General features: G+C 45.4%; 1 pseudogene across 1 annotated transcript in view; it reads left to right on the top strand.

The window, feature by feature from the left end:
• The first annotated feature begins 2,315 nt into the window (after positions 1 to 2,315).
• The window catches only part of LOC309562031 (RNA-binding region-containing protein 3-like), a 126,971-nt pseudogene continuing 113,881 nt past the window's right edge, over positions 2,316 to 15,405 (top strand). Inside the window, exons 1-4 of the transcript XR_014226212.1 lie at positions 2,316 to 2,501; positions 4,122 to 4,169; positions 7,865 to 7,980; positions 11,429 to 11,509. The product of XR_014226212.1 is annotated as an RNA-binding region-containing protein 3-like (transcript). The remainder of the gene's footprint in view (positions 2,502 to 4,121; positions 4,170 to 7,864; positions 7,981 to 11,428; positions 11,510 to 15,405) is intronic.

Here is a 15,405-nt window from a genome sequence, read left to right on the forward strand (position 1 = left end):
TAGTTCCTATCCCTGTAAAGGACCATTCTTAGCTGGAGGTATAAAGGTCCTCTGAGTGGATAGGAACTAGCTCCCTCAATGTGAACCGTCTAGTTCCTATCCCTGTAAAGGACCATTGTTAGCTGAAGGTATAAAGGTCCTCTGAGTGGATAGGAACTAGCTCCCTCACTGTGAACCGTCTAGTTCCTATCCCTGTAAAGGACCATTGTTAGCAGGAGGTATAAAGGTCCTCTGAGTGGATAGGAACTAGCTCCCTCACTGTGAACCGTCTAGTTCCTATCCCTGTAAAGGACCATTGTTAGCAGGAGGTATAAAGGTCCTCTGAGTGGATAGGAACTAGCTCTCTCACTGTGAACCGTCTAATTCCTATCCCTGTAAAGGACCATTGTTAGCTGAAGGTATAAAGGTCCTTTAAGTGGATAGGAACTAGAGTTCTCACTGTGAGCTGGCTAGTTCCTATCCCTGTAAAGGACCATTGTTAGCTGAAGGTATAAAGGTCCTTTAACCACTTAAGCCCCGGAAGATTTTACCCCCTTCCTGACCAGGGGGTATTTTGCGATTCGGCACTACGTGACTTTAACGGACAATTGCGCGGTCGTGCGACGCTGTATCTAAACGAATTTGGCGTCCTTTTTTTCCCACAAACAGAGCTTTCTTTTGGTGGTATTTGATCACCTGTGCGATTTTTTGATCATGCGCTATAAACAAAAAAAGAGCGTAAATTTTGCAAAAATAACAATATTTTTCACATTTTTTTATATGAAATTCCCCCCAAAAAAAATGTAAAAATCAAATTTTTTTAACATTTTCGGCCAATTTGTTTTATGCTATTTTGATTGGCTTGCGCAAAAGTTATCGCGTTTACTAACAAAGGGAAAGATTTTTGTCATTTTTGTTGTTTTTTTTTTAACGCGTAATGGCGGCGATCTGCGATTTTTTTTTGCGGTACTGCGACATTGCGGTGGACAGATCGGACCCTTGACTGACATTTTTGACACTTTTGGGGTTACCAGTGACATTTCTACAGTAATCAGTGCTATACATATGCACTGTTACTGTAAAAATACACTGGCAGTGAAGGGGTTAACTTTTTTTGAAAGGGAGGGGCTATATGTGTCCCTAGGGGCGTGCTTTCTACTGTGATTGGCTGTGGCTTCAGATGTATGAACGGTGATCAACGGTTCTACATAGTAGAACCGTATGATCATCATTCATACACAGGGGAGAATGACAGGCAGCTTGTTTACACAAGCCGCCTGACTTTCTCCCTCTCCCCCGCCGATCGCAGAGTGACCGGCGGACATCGAGTCCGCCGGTCACACGCGCGGGGGGGTCCGTGACCACGCGGGAGCGCGCCTCCAGGGGCGCGCGCTCGCTCCCTAGACCCTCACAAGCAAGCGACGTAGACCTACGTCAGTTTGCCTGTGAGGGGCTGACCGCCGACGTAGATAGTCGTGCGGCGGTCGGCAAGTGGTTAAGTGGATAGGAACTAGCTCTCTCACTGTGAACCGTCTAGTTCCTATCCCTGTAAAGGACCATTCTTAGCTGGAGGTATAAAGGTCCTTTGAGTGGATAGGAACTAGCTCTCTCACTGTGAACCGTCTAGTTCCTATCCCTGTAAAGGACCATTCTTAGCTGGAGGTATAAAGGTCCTTTAAGTGGATAGGAACTAGAGTTCTCACTGTGAGCTGGCTAGTTCCTATCCTTTAACAGGACCTGACCACTATGGAGAAAAAGGTCCTTTCGCAGGATAGGAACTAGCTCTCTCACTGTGAACCGTCTAGTTCCAATCCCTATACAGGACCTGGCCACTAGGGCAGTGGTTCTCAACTCCGGTCCTCGGGACCCACCAACAGGCCAGGTTTGCAAGATAACTAAATTACTTCACAGGTGATCTCATTTGCTGCTCAGTGATTGCAGTATTCTAGTCTGCATCCCCCAAGGTAATACTTAAAATCTGGCCTGTTAGTGGGTCACGAGGACCGGAATTGAGAACCACTGCACTAGGGGGCCAAAAGGTCCTTTAGCTGGGTAGGAACTAGCTCTCTCAATGTGAGTTGGATAGTTCCTATCCTTATACAAGGACCTGACCACTAGGGGGCTAAAAGGTCCTTTAGCTGGATAGGAAATAGCTCACTCACACTGAGCAAGCTATATCCTACCCTGAGAAAGGACAGGGTCCTTCTACTGGCTAGGAACTAGTCGCAACTAGTCGCAACCGTTTCAATAGGTTTCCCTAGCACGTGTCCACACACAGGCTCTCTTCTATACACAAAAGAGGATGGCTCAAGTATCGCAATGTTTCCTGAAGAAATCCTTTCTGTTTGGGCGGAAGTTGTGTTTGTAGCCTGAGTGATAGAGAGATGGATGCGGGGGGAAGGAGGACGCTGCTGGTTCGGCATCTCCCTGCTGAGCTGAGTCCCCAGGAGCAGAGAGAGCTGCTGGAGAAGAGCGGAGCATGCAGTGTGCGCATGTGTTGTGGGAGGACGAGGGGGAGCCTGGTAAGAGGGAGCACAGATACCGTGTATGAGCCCCTGTGTGCTCCATGTGTACAGTGATCGCTGTGTGTAATACTAGTACACTCCGGTTAGTAATAAATAATATTGAAGCTGATATGTTGGTATGATTTGTATTGGATAGTTCCATTGGTCCAGCCTGGCACAGTGTACTTACCTGAGGGATCCCTGGGGAAGCTGGAAATGCCCCTCCTCCACTGATCACCGCAGTCTTCTGGGTCCAGTGCCTGAGCAGCTGCATAGTGACCACATGGAGAGGTTCGCTGGCCACCGCTACCATTTACAGAATGTGTTTTTTTTTTTCATATTAACCACTTCAATACAGGGCACTTTCACCCCCTTCCTGCCCAGGCCAATTTTCAGCTTTTAGCGCTGTTGCATGTGAATGACAATTGCGCGGTCATGCAACATTGTACCTAAACCAAATTTATGTCATTTTCCCCCCACAAATAGAGCTTTCTTTTGGTGGTATTTGATTACCGCAAGGTTTTTTCTTTTTTGATACACAAATAAAAAAATACACCGAAAAGCTTGAAAAAATACGTTTTTTTTGTTTGTTATAAAATTTTGTAAATACGTTTTTTTCCTGCGCAGAGCACTGATGAGGAGGCACTGATGAGGAGGCACTAATATGCAGCACTGATAGGCGGCAATAATGGGGACTGGTGGGCGGCACTTATAGATTAGAATTATGGGCACTGGTGGGCGGCACTGATAGATGGCAATCATGGGCAGCTCTAATGGGGAGGGCACTGAAAGAGTCCCTGAGCCCTGATTGCCATCCCTTGTGGACATGGGTGGGCATCCCAATTCTCTGATTACCAGCACAGACCCCCACCTGTCAGGAGAGCCACAGATCGGGTCTCCTCTACTCGTGCCTGTCAGGTACGAACTGAGGAAAGCCGATCAACGGCACTTCCTATTTACTATGTGACCAGCTGTGATTGGACACAGCTGGTCACATGGTAAAGAGCCTATGTCATTAGGCTCTTTACCGAGATCGGAGATGCGGTGTGTCAGAGTGACACAGCACCGATCGCCGCTCTGCGCGCCCCCTGGGGGAGCACAAAGCACTCTATCCTGCTGGACGTCATATGACTGCCAGTCAGGATAGTACAACCACTTTGCCACTGTCAATCTGTTATAGGGCGGGTGGCAAGTGGTTAAACAATACAAGACATTCTCTGATTGGATGAGGTGAAGGGGTGGTGATGTCCTGATCTACACCTCATCCAATCAGAGAACGCCCTGTATTTATTACCACTTGCCGACTGTGCTATTAGCTAAAAGACGGCTACAGCATGGTCCTCCCAGAACCCCCCCCAGCGGCACATATCGGGCGCGCTCTGTGGCTACAGTGTTCTTCAGACACATCTGAACACAGATCAGCATAAAGGGCTTAAAATAAGATTTAATTACCTTCCTGTCATGTGTTGACCAAACAATGCAGTAAAGAAAATAACTGGCAAGAGTATAGACCTGGACCTACTAGTCTGTGCTGGAAATAAGGTGAAATTACCAGTGATCAGAATGGCAATGCTAAAAATGTAATATCAGATCTGTCAATGGTCTAAACTTTCTGTCTTTGTTCTTATTTCTTTTCAGAAGCATGTGGCTTTCGTAACATACCCAGATTAATTTGCTACTGCAAAGGTATTATTTCATATTTTTTTATGCTGCACGTCTTGTTCAAGGACTAACTAGTGGATGCATCATATGAAGTGTGTTAGCAATGCATACCATAGTGTACACTATTCTGGAACAAACAGGCAGAAGAGAAAATTGTGAATGAAATGAAGGATTCTGATTTTTATATTTGGTTCAAATTGCTGCAGCCATGATCATATTTTAAAGCCGGAGATTTTCAGGTAAAGGTGATCCGAGCGGCTCTATAGCTGTGACTAATGAAGCCGCAAGCGATGAGTTTTGTCACTTGAGGTTTTGGTGCCATTTCCCTAGCAAGTACTGCCAGTCAAGCAGCTGATAAAACAGATCTATTTGATGAGTTGCCTTGGAGGGCAGAAGAGTGGTCGTGTTCAATAGGCCTCCGATCTCTCTGTAATGGGTACCTGTCACTACAAAAGCTGTCACAACGGGTGGTGTTCACCCCTTGGGAAAGCAATAAAAGTTGACCCCCCCCCACCTCCACCTTCCCCATGCTAACCTGCAAATGCAACACGCACATAGGTCCCACATAGGTAATTGGTGATTGCACCACGCGTTTGAGGTATTGCCTTAAACTGCAAAGTGAGAGCAAAAATTCTAGTACCAGAGCTCATGGTTAATGCTAAAATGGTACCTGTAAGGGCTTTTAAAGCATTGAATATGTATAATTTTAGGTACAACAGTTTGTCGCCATTTCACAGATGTGCGCAATTTTGAATCTTGACATATTTGGTATTTACTTCAAGCAATACTCCCTTTTATATTTTAGCAAAAAAATATTATTGATATTATATTTGTGCTAGTGTGCACTAAAGTGTATTTTTTTCCTGTGTGTTTGACATATGGCTGCACAAATATTGTATGACATAAAAAAAATTGCAAAAGCCACCGTTTTACTCTCCAGGGCCTTTGCTTTCATAAAATATAAAACGTTTGAAGGTTAAAAGTCGTTTTATAGCACAAAAATGCTGATTTTTAACAAGCATGTAAGAAATGTCAAAATTGACCTGGATGGTAAGTGGATAAAACCCTGACAAGAGTTTCTTGCTAAAGATGAGATGTAATACATACTCTTCAACGGCTCCTTTGTCCTAGCTTTGCTCTGCAGAGGCACTACAGCCTCCATCAGAATGTAATTCTAAAGACTATTTTTTTTTTAAATTAAAATCAAGGTTTATGTGCTTGCCTGCTCTGTGCAGTGATATTGCACAAAGGGGCCCCTTACCCTTTTTGGCAGCCTAAACCTTTTTTTTTAACCTTTTTTTTTTTTTTCTTCAGGTGTCCCTATAGCAAGCCTTGTGCTTTTTGGACATATGTGCGGGAGCACTCCTTAGCCAAGCTGTGTGCGCTCATATAGACACAACATGGCTTTGCCATGGCCCCGTTTCTTCCTCACAGAGGTTGATTGAGCACAGCAAGAGCCTACGGCTCCACTGCTGCCTGTGTGTTTTGTGAGACCAGGAAGTGAAGGGAGCTGCAGCCTGGGGAGAGAGCTGAATTGTGAGAGGACACAGATAAGTGTTCAGGGATAATGGAGAGGAACAGTTAGTGGGTGTTTCTTATCTTACCGGGAATGCATTAGGGTAAAAAAAAAAAAGCTGATAGCTTTTCTAACCACTTTAGGCATTTAACATTTCAGAATTGTGGATGCCTGTGTCCCCTTCTGTGCATTGTGGTTACATCCTCAGACACCTACAGTATCTCACAAAAGTTATTACACCCTCACATTTTTGTAAATATTTTATTCTATCTCATCACTCAAGACATGACACTTTGCTACAAGGTAAATTAGTGAGTGTACAGCTTGTATAACAGTGTAAATATTCTGTCCTCTCAAAATAACTCAACACACAGCCATTAATGTCTAAACCGCTGGCAACAAAAGTGAGTACACCCCAAAGTGAACATATCCAAATTGGGCCCAATTAGCCATTTTCCCCTCACCAGGGTCATGTGACTCGTTAGTGTTACAAGTTCTCAGGTGTAAATGGGCAGCAGGTGTGGTAAATTTAGTGTTATCGCTCTCTCATACTGGTAACTGTAACTTCAACATGGCACCTCATGGCAAAGAACTCTGAGGATCTGAAAAAAAGAATTGTTGCTCTACATAAAGATGGCCTAGGCTATAAGACGATTACCAAGACCCTGAAACTGACCTGCAGCACTGTGGCCAAGACCATACAGCGCTTTAACAGGGCAGGTTCCACTCAGAACAGGCCTCACCAAAATAGAACAAAGAAGTTGAGTACATGTGATCTGTGTCATATCCAGAGGTTGTCTTTGGGAAATAGACGTATGAGTTCTGCCAGCATTGCTGCAGAGGTTAAAGGGGTGGTGGGTCAGCCTGTCAGTGCTCAGACCATATGCCGCACACTGCGTCAAATTGTTCTGCATGATGTTGTCCCAGAAGGAAGCCTCTTCTAAAGATGATGCACAAGAAAGCCCGCAAACATTTTGCTGAAGACAAAGAGGCTAAGGACATGGATTACTGGAATCATGTCCTGTGATCTGAGGAGTCTAAGATAAACTTATTTGGTTCAGATGCTATCAGCGTGTGTGGCGGCAACCAGGTGAGGAGTACAAAGACAAGTGTGTGTTGCCTACAGTCAGTGGGAGTATCATGGTCTGGGGCTGCATTAGTGCTGACATCACTGGGGAGCTACAGTTCATTGAGGGAATTGTGAATGCCAACATGTACTGTGGCATATTGAAGCAGAGCATGAGACCCTCCAGTTGTAGACTGGGCTGCAGGGCAGTATTCCAACATAACGGCCTCAAACACACCTCCGAGATGACCACTGCCTGCTAAAGAAGCTGAGGGTAAAGGTGATGGACTGGCCAAGCATGTCTCCAGACCTAAACCCTATTGAGCATCTGTGGGGCATCCTCAAAAGAAAGGTGGAGGGCACGGTCTCTAACATCCTCCAGCTCCGTGATATTGTCATAAAGGAGTGGAAGAGGACTCCGGTGGCAACCTGTGAAGCTCTTGTGAACTCCATGCCCAAGAGGGTTAAGGCAGTGCTGGAAAATGATGATGGCCACACAAACTGACTCCTTGGGCCCAATTTGGACATTTTCACTTAGGGGTTTACTATCTTTTGTTGCCACCGGTTTAGACATTAATGGCTGTGTATTGAGTTATTTTGAGAGGACAGCAAATTTACACTGTTATACAAGCTGTACACTCACTACTTTACATTGCAGCAAACTGTCATTTCTTCAGTGTTGTCACATGAAAAGATATAATAAAATATTTGCAAAACTGTGAGGGGTGTACTCACTTTTTGTGAGATACTGTAAATTTCAACAGGACCAGTAGTGATGTGTGGGCAGGTGCATGGAAACTGACAGCATTGAGGGCTGAGCCAGCTAGGCAAGTGGCATTTTAGAAGGTCAGCAATGTTGTCAGTACAGGTTTTCTATAGGATGTGTAGTTGGCTTAGCAAGGTAAGTTGAAGAGCATCAACCTTGAAAAAAAATTTGCAGCCATTATTATGGAAATAAAGAAAAATGCCTACTTTCCCTCTTATAGAATATCAAATTATTCAACAGGTTTTTTTTTTTTTGGACTTCTCCTAAAGTCTCTAAAATTTTATCGCAAGCAGATAAATGTTTCATGCAGTTTAATTTTATTTTTAAAACATACAAGCACTCTGAAATGACCTCACACCATTCATTCACAGGCTGTTTCAGTACTTCACCAGCTCACAGTGTTGGGTCACACCCTTGTGGTTGAATATGCTAAGGAGAACCACGTTCACCTCCCAGACCAGCCATCTTTCTCTGAAAAAAAGAAAAGGTTTGTGTGTTTTTTTTTTGCTCTCTCTGTAGAGTAAAACTTGACTAAGCTATAGAAATAATGTGTGCTCATCTTGCTGGTATTTTGCTCTGGAACATACATGCACTGTAGGTGACAGCAGCACAAGGGTATTGTTTTTTCCATGACCTCCACTTACGCACATAAAAATATATTTTCTCTTTTGTTCATTGACGAACACAGCTCCATATCTTCTTTGACCCTTGGGTTATGCTGCTCTCTGTAGGACACTAGGGTCAAAGAAGATCTGGAGCTGTGTCCGTCAATGAACACCAGAGAAAAGGATTTTACGGTAAGACAAAAATCCAGTCCCCCCCACACTTATCTTTTTACTTGCCTGCCCAGTGACTCAGCTATTGTCCTAAAGTTATCTGCTGTCACAGGCCAAATCCTGCACTGCTATTTTTTTCTTCCTATGTCATCAGGAGCTAGCTGTCTCTTCTGGGTTTTTGCAGCCAGCCACTGATGTCACATCCCTAGGTTTGCCCTCCAGCTCTGTGTCTCCCTGCTTCTGCAATTTTCTGTGATATGTGATAGGATATCCCAGGAAGCTGCAGGAGGAGAGATATTATTTTTGCTTAAAGCCACTTAAAGTATACCGCTTTTTGTGACTTTTAACTACAGGTAGGCCTATAATAAATAAGGCTTACCTGTAGGTACAATTAATATCTCCTAAACCTGCACGGTTTAGGAGATATTTGCACTGCATGCAGCCGCTGACGCGAGCGGCGCATGCGCTCTGAAGGTCTGGCGGACCTTCAGCGTTCCTTGCCGGGAAGTGCCGAAAAATGACTCCCGGGCGCATGCGCGGGAGTGACGTCATCGCGGCTCCAGCCACTCACAGCGCCGGAGCCGCTGAACCCGGAAGAGACGCCAAGGGATCATGTCAGCTCCCACAGCGGTGTCCTAGGGTCCGTGTCGGAGCTTCATTCTAAGGTAAGTATTTCATAATGAGCTAGTATGCGATGCAATACAAGAGATATTATCACAATAATAAAAAAATATACAATGGAAGTGTTGCGCTAAACCACATAAATGAGCATGTGTAAATAATGAAAATCCGAATGTAAACCGTCTCTTTCATAGACTAAACATTCAAACGGGATGATAACAAGTGAAGATACTCTTGCACTTTTAAGATCAGATGTAAAATCTCCACCAAGTGAAATCACTGCCATCACCAGTAAAGATGGACTCTTACCAAAGAGCCTTGACCCTCTATTAGGCCCCGTTTACACTTGTGCGCTTTGTCCTGTGACTTGGGACTGCAAAGTCGCATGACAATGTCATACCTCATGATTTCAAATCAGTACCATGCATATCGGTGCAACTTCAAGTCACAGTGACTTCAAAGTAGTCCCTGCACTACTTTGGACTGATCTTGATGCGATTTGAGGGCCAGAGACATAGGCATTTCTTTAAGTCCAATCAAAATCGGAGCAAAAGAATTTGCCGTAAAATCACACGACTTTTAGGTTGCACAAATGTAAAAGGGAACTAAGGGAAGGTCATATCGGCTTAAGATGTTATCTCCAGCTCTTTAACACAGGTGGGAAACCGAGAAATCAGCTCAAGGCAGACCCCAGGACAATTACAAATCCTGTTACGTCTGGCTGGCTGATTGCAGACACTTTGGTACCTTTTGGCTCACTGCATAAAGTTTAGTAGAATCAAATCCTTCTCAGGTTGCTGGTTAATCATCATTAAGTCAAGGCAATGACCACAGTCTTCAGTATCTTCCAGGGGCGTAACTACAGGGGTTGCAGGGGTTGCAATCGCTACCGGGCCCCATGCTCCAGGGGGCCCGGTAGCAAACCAGTGGGTGAACTTCTAGGATCTCAAAGGTCACACTTGCGACCGGGCCCTGGCATTTCACCACTGTGGGGAGGCCCCAAGATTGCAGGAAGGGGGCCCACTGCAGAACTTGTGAAAGGATCCTGATGCGGGACCATAATAAAAGGCCATGCAATGAGATTAAAGAGCCCCAGGATTAGTGGGAAGAGCCCCGGGCTTGAAGGGAAGGGCCCCGGCCAGGGGTCTGGGGGGCCCTTCATGGTTTCTTGCATCGGGGCCCTGAAGGTTCTAGTTACGCCTCTGGTATCTTCTCAAGTCCAGATGAAAATAAATGTGGCTTTAAAGCATACAGTTTGAAGGTCAGGAGCAGATAGACCCAAAGTGGAGTCATTGACAACACCTACATCAATAGGTGACGTTTGAACCACGCAGCTGTAGAGCAGAGCAGAACAAACGATACAACGGCAAGTGACCGATAAACGTTATGCAGCAAAAACTGCCATAGATGTGGTCTTACTGGTAAATCCCATTGCAATGGAGACTGGAGAGATAGCCTAGAGGTACATGGCTGCAAGGATGAATTGTGCGGTGTATCTTGCAAAATGTATACAGCCAGGGTCTGTGAATCCTGCAGTGCTGCTCTGTGGAAATCAATAAGCCAGATGAAAGCTAATAGCTAAAAATCCATAGAGTTGTCTAGTACCTGAGGATGTGACTAAAGTTGCACAGATAAGTCCTGAAACCAGGTACATCCTGGGGACTGGCTTGATCACTCAAGGATATTCAGTTTTGTCCCATAGCTACTCTTTTGTTACCTTGGCTTTGTGCTTAGGATCATTGTCCTGTTGAAAGATGAACCTTCGCCCCTGTCGGGTCCAGAGCGCTCTGGAGCAGGTTTTCATCAAGAATGTCTCTGTTCATTGCTGCATTCATCTTTCCCTCAATCCTAAATAGTCTCCCAGTTCCTGCTGCTGAAAAACATCCCCACAGCATGATGCTCCCACCACCATGCTTCACTGTAGGGAAGGTATTGGCCAGGTGATGTGCCGTGCCTGGTTTTTGCCAGACATGACGCTTGCTATTCAGGCCAAAGCATTCAATCTTTGTTTCATCAGACCAGAGAATTTTGTTTCTCATGCATGATCTAAGAGTCCTTCAGATGCCTCTTGGCAAACCCCAGGCGGGTTGTCATGTGCCTTTTTACTGAGGAGTGGTTTCCGTCTGGCCATTCTACCATACAGGCCTGATTGGTGGAGTGCTGCAGAGATGATTGTTCTTCTGGTGGGTTCTCCTCAGAGAAATGCTGGAGCTCTGTCAGAGTGACATCTTGGTCACCTCCCTGACTAAGGCCCTTCTCCCGGTTTGCTCAGTTTGGCCGGGCAGCCAGCTTTAGGAAGAGTCCTGGTGGTTCGCAACTTCTTCCATTTTATTGATGATGGAGGCCACTATGCTCATTGGGACCTTCAGTGCTGCAGAATTTTTTTATTTTTTTTTGTACCCTTCCCCCAGATCTGTGCCTCGATAAAATTCTGTCTTGGAGGTCACAGACAATTCTTGGACCATCCAACAGTGTATAATTTCCTATGTTACAAAAACATCTGTCTTTTTATAATAATTTCTTGTCTTCTTTCAACAGTGGAGAGAAAGCTGATGAATGTAAAGACTCAAAGCTTCCAAGCCAGGTTTCCATTGAGCGAGGAATAGCTCCAAATCATGGGTATGCGTTATGAAGTTTGACTTATATGTAACATCTACTATTTTGATTACTTTTGTAGAGCATTTGTATTGCAATGTGTATGCTTGCCTTAATTAAAATAAGGTCTCTCTCGGCAGTTGAACTGAAACTCGGCCAAAATTATTTTTTTTTTTTAAATGGTTATTTAACCTCTTCAATATAGGTCACTTTCACCCCTTCCTTTTTTTGTTATACAAGTGAAAAAAGAGCGAAATTTTGAAAGAAGAAAAAAAAAAAAACCTTCTTTTATGAGCCTTTGGGGGGGGGGGGGGGGGGCATTCCATTTCAGAATAATTTCCCTCTTGGCAGATTATAACAAATAATTTAGCAGGGTTTTAGTGCACCTAGGCCTCTGCACACTATCCAGGATTACCAACAGAGCAAGCTCCGGGGAAAGAGGAAGTGAGAGCTAGAGGCGGTAGATGATGTGCTCCAAAACCTCAGTCCAATACTGAAGTATAACTGAACAGGTCCAGAACATGTGAATATATGTGCCCTCCTCATTTTTCACATCTGGGACACTCTTGTGATCGTTGATATATTCTGCGCATCCTCTGGAGGGGTATACTACACTCTGTAGAAATTTAACCTGTATCAATTTATCTTTCGAGGAGATCAATAACCTAACGCTATCCTCAAGGCAACTCTCCCTATCCAAATCAGGTAGATCCGCCTTCCATGAGTCCCATAATCTTTCTACCTTAGGACAATCCGTTTTTAACAGATCTAGGTAGAAAGCAGAAAGCTGCTTGGCAAGCGACTCCTCGGCCAGTAAAAATAACCCAAATTAGTGAATATTATTTAGTCTGTGTGAAAGTAATAGTCTACAACCTATGGTGCCAGTAATTGAAAATTGATCACACCTAATCACACCTGATGTACCAATGGCCTATCTCATTTTTTGAGGTCCTGAAATGTCAGGACAGTACAATTCCCCCCCCCAAATTATTCCTTTTTGGAAATTAGACATTCCAGGCTATTTAGTAAGAGGCTTGGTGAGTTTTTTGGAAGTTGTAATTTTTTTCCCCATAATTCTTTGAAAAATGAAGAAATACATATATATAATTTTTTTTTTTTTTTTTTTGCACAAAATTGTCATGTTATTTCTCACACACAGCATATGCATACTTGCAATTACACCTCAAAATACATTCTGCTACTCCTCCTGAGTATGGCGATACCATATGTGCACAGCCTGGTTACATACAGAGGCCCAACATCCAAGTAGCACCTTCAGGCGTTCTAGGAGCATAAATTACACATCTAATTCCATTACAACTTATCGCACTTTTGAAGGCTCAGGAGCACCAGGAGAATTGAAACACCCACAAAGTGACCCCATTTTGGAAAGCTAACACCCCAATGTATAATCTACGAGGCATGGGCTGCAGATAGGTACTCGGGTACTCTGATGGGCTTCAGAAAGGTACTCGGGTACTCTGATGGACTAGAGACAGGTACTCGGGTACTCTGATGGACTAGAGACAGGTACTCGGGTACTCTGATGGGCTGGAGACAGGTACACGGGTACTCTGATGGGCTGGGGACAGGTACTCGGTTACTTTGCTGGGCTGGAGACAGGTACTCGGCTGCTCCAGTGACAGGCACTCGGGTACTCTGAGGGGCTAGTAACGGGTCCTATTTATCTGTGGGCAATCAGTGTGTTTTATTGAGCACTGTAGGTGGTAACTAACTGTTGCAACAATCTCCTCCTCACCCAGGATCGGTGTTTTGGGAGGAAAGCCCAGTAACCGCTAGTTACCGCGGTTTGTATACATTTTGTGACTGGCTGTGATTGGACACTTTACCCTGATTAGGGATGGAATGTGTCAGAGTGACGCACTCCATCACCGCTCTGTGCACCCCATGAGCGGCAGATACAAGTACAGTGCATGTGGCCGGCTATGATTGGACACCGCCGGTCACATGGTAAAAAGCCATTTTTTATTGGCTCTTTACACTCATTGGGGATGGTCTGTGTCCCGAGGGACACGCCTCATTACCGATCGCCGTCATAATATGATGTCCGCCCAGGGGTACAGAGCATTCCTGCCGGCGTCATTTTACAATGCACCGGTAGAGAAGTGGTGAAAAAACAATGTCAAGGAAAACTACGGTATTTCTGCAAAGTAAATAACTTTTTATGGTGCTCAATTGCCCTCACCTGTGTGTGTGTGATTGGTCTTCGTCCTCTCCATCACCATTGACTTTTTCTAATCCTTATGCAGCTGACCTTAGTAAATGGATATGATAGTATATCATTTAGCTTAAGTTCACACTAATGTGGTGCTGGAAACCCATTAATTTGTGCGCGTTTCCCACACTGCATTTAGATCGCACTGTCCTTGTGATCTGCAGTGGGTGTCAGTGCAATCTTAACGACACCCCATGCTCCAGTAGCAAACAGTGGATTTGCCTTTCCCAGGCCCACTCCGAATATACGCTTCACTGCTGAACCTTTTAGTTGTGCTCATCCCTACTATGTGTCCAGTGAGTGGGGACACGAGAGGGGAGCACAGAGTGAAGGTCACAGATTGTCTATTGCCGGGGTCCTCAATAGGCAGACTCCGGGCCGCCTCCGGACCCACATGAATTAAAATCTGGACCGCCGAAGCGGTCTCCTTCCTTCTGTCTCAGCGGGGGGCAGAATGGAGAGGATCGGAGTGGCTGTGTTTAGCGCTGCATGATTACAAAAAGCCGAGTACAAGTTCTTCTGCAGCGGAGAGGATGTCCTACAAAGTCCCGCCTCCTGGGCCGGCTCTTACCTATTATAGACAGAACACTGGTGACGTCTATCATAGGAGCCGGTGTCCAGGAGGCGGGACTTTGTAGGACATCCTCTCCGCCGCAGAAGAACTTGTACTCGGCTTTTTGTAATCATGCAGCGCTAAACACAGCCACTCCGATCCTCTCAATTCTAACCCCCCCGCTGATGACAGAAGGAAGCCGACCGCTTCGGCGGTCCAGATTAATGGGGGCACGCACACTGGTCACTCTGCAATATTGGGGGCACGCACACTGGTCACTCTGCAATATTGGGGGCACGCACACTGGTCACTCTGCAATATTGAGGGCACGCACACTGGTCACTGCATTATTGGGGGCACACACACTTGTCACTGCATTATTGGGGGCACACACACTGGTCACTGCATTATTGGGGGCACACACACTGGTCACTGCATTATTGGGGGCACGCACACTGGTCACTCTGCATTATTGGGGCACACACACTGGTCACTTCATTATTGGGGGCACACACACTTTTCACTCTGCATTATTGGGGGCACACACACTGGTCACTGCATTATTGGGGGCACACACACACTGGTCACTTTGCATTATTGAGGGCACACACACTGGTCAATCTGCATTATTGGGGGCACACACACTGGTCACTCTGCATTAATGGGGGCACGCACATGGTCGCTCTGCATTAATGGGGACACGCTCTGCATTAATAGGGGCACACACATGGTCGCTCTGCATTAATGGGGGCACGCACATGGTCTCTCTGCATTAATGGGGACACGCTCTGCATTAATAGGGGCACACACATGGTCGCTCTGCATTAATGGGGGCACGCACATGGTCGCTCTGCATTAATGGGGACACGCTCTGCATTAATGGGGGCACGCACATGGTCGCTCTGCATTAATGGGGGCACGCACATGGTCGCTCTGCATTAATGGGGGCACGCACAATGCTCGCTCTGCATTGGATGGGGGCAAGTTTTGGGGAATGCCTTTTTTTGTTGTTGGCGTTCTGTATTTGGAATTTGACGGTCACTTTTCCGGACCTCGGACTGAATGGAAAATTTGTAAGTGGACCTTTCAAGTTTACATTTGAGTACCCCTGGTCTATTGTTTCACAGTTTG

The sequence above is a fragment of the Pelophylax lessonae genome (assembly GCF_965119305.1).
Source record: "Pelophylax lessonae genome assembly, chromosome: 8".
NCBI lineage: Eukaryota > Metazoa > Chordata > Amphibia > Anura > Ranidae > Pelophylax > Pelophylax lessonae.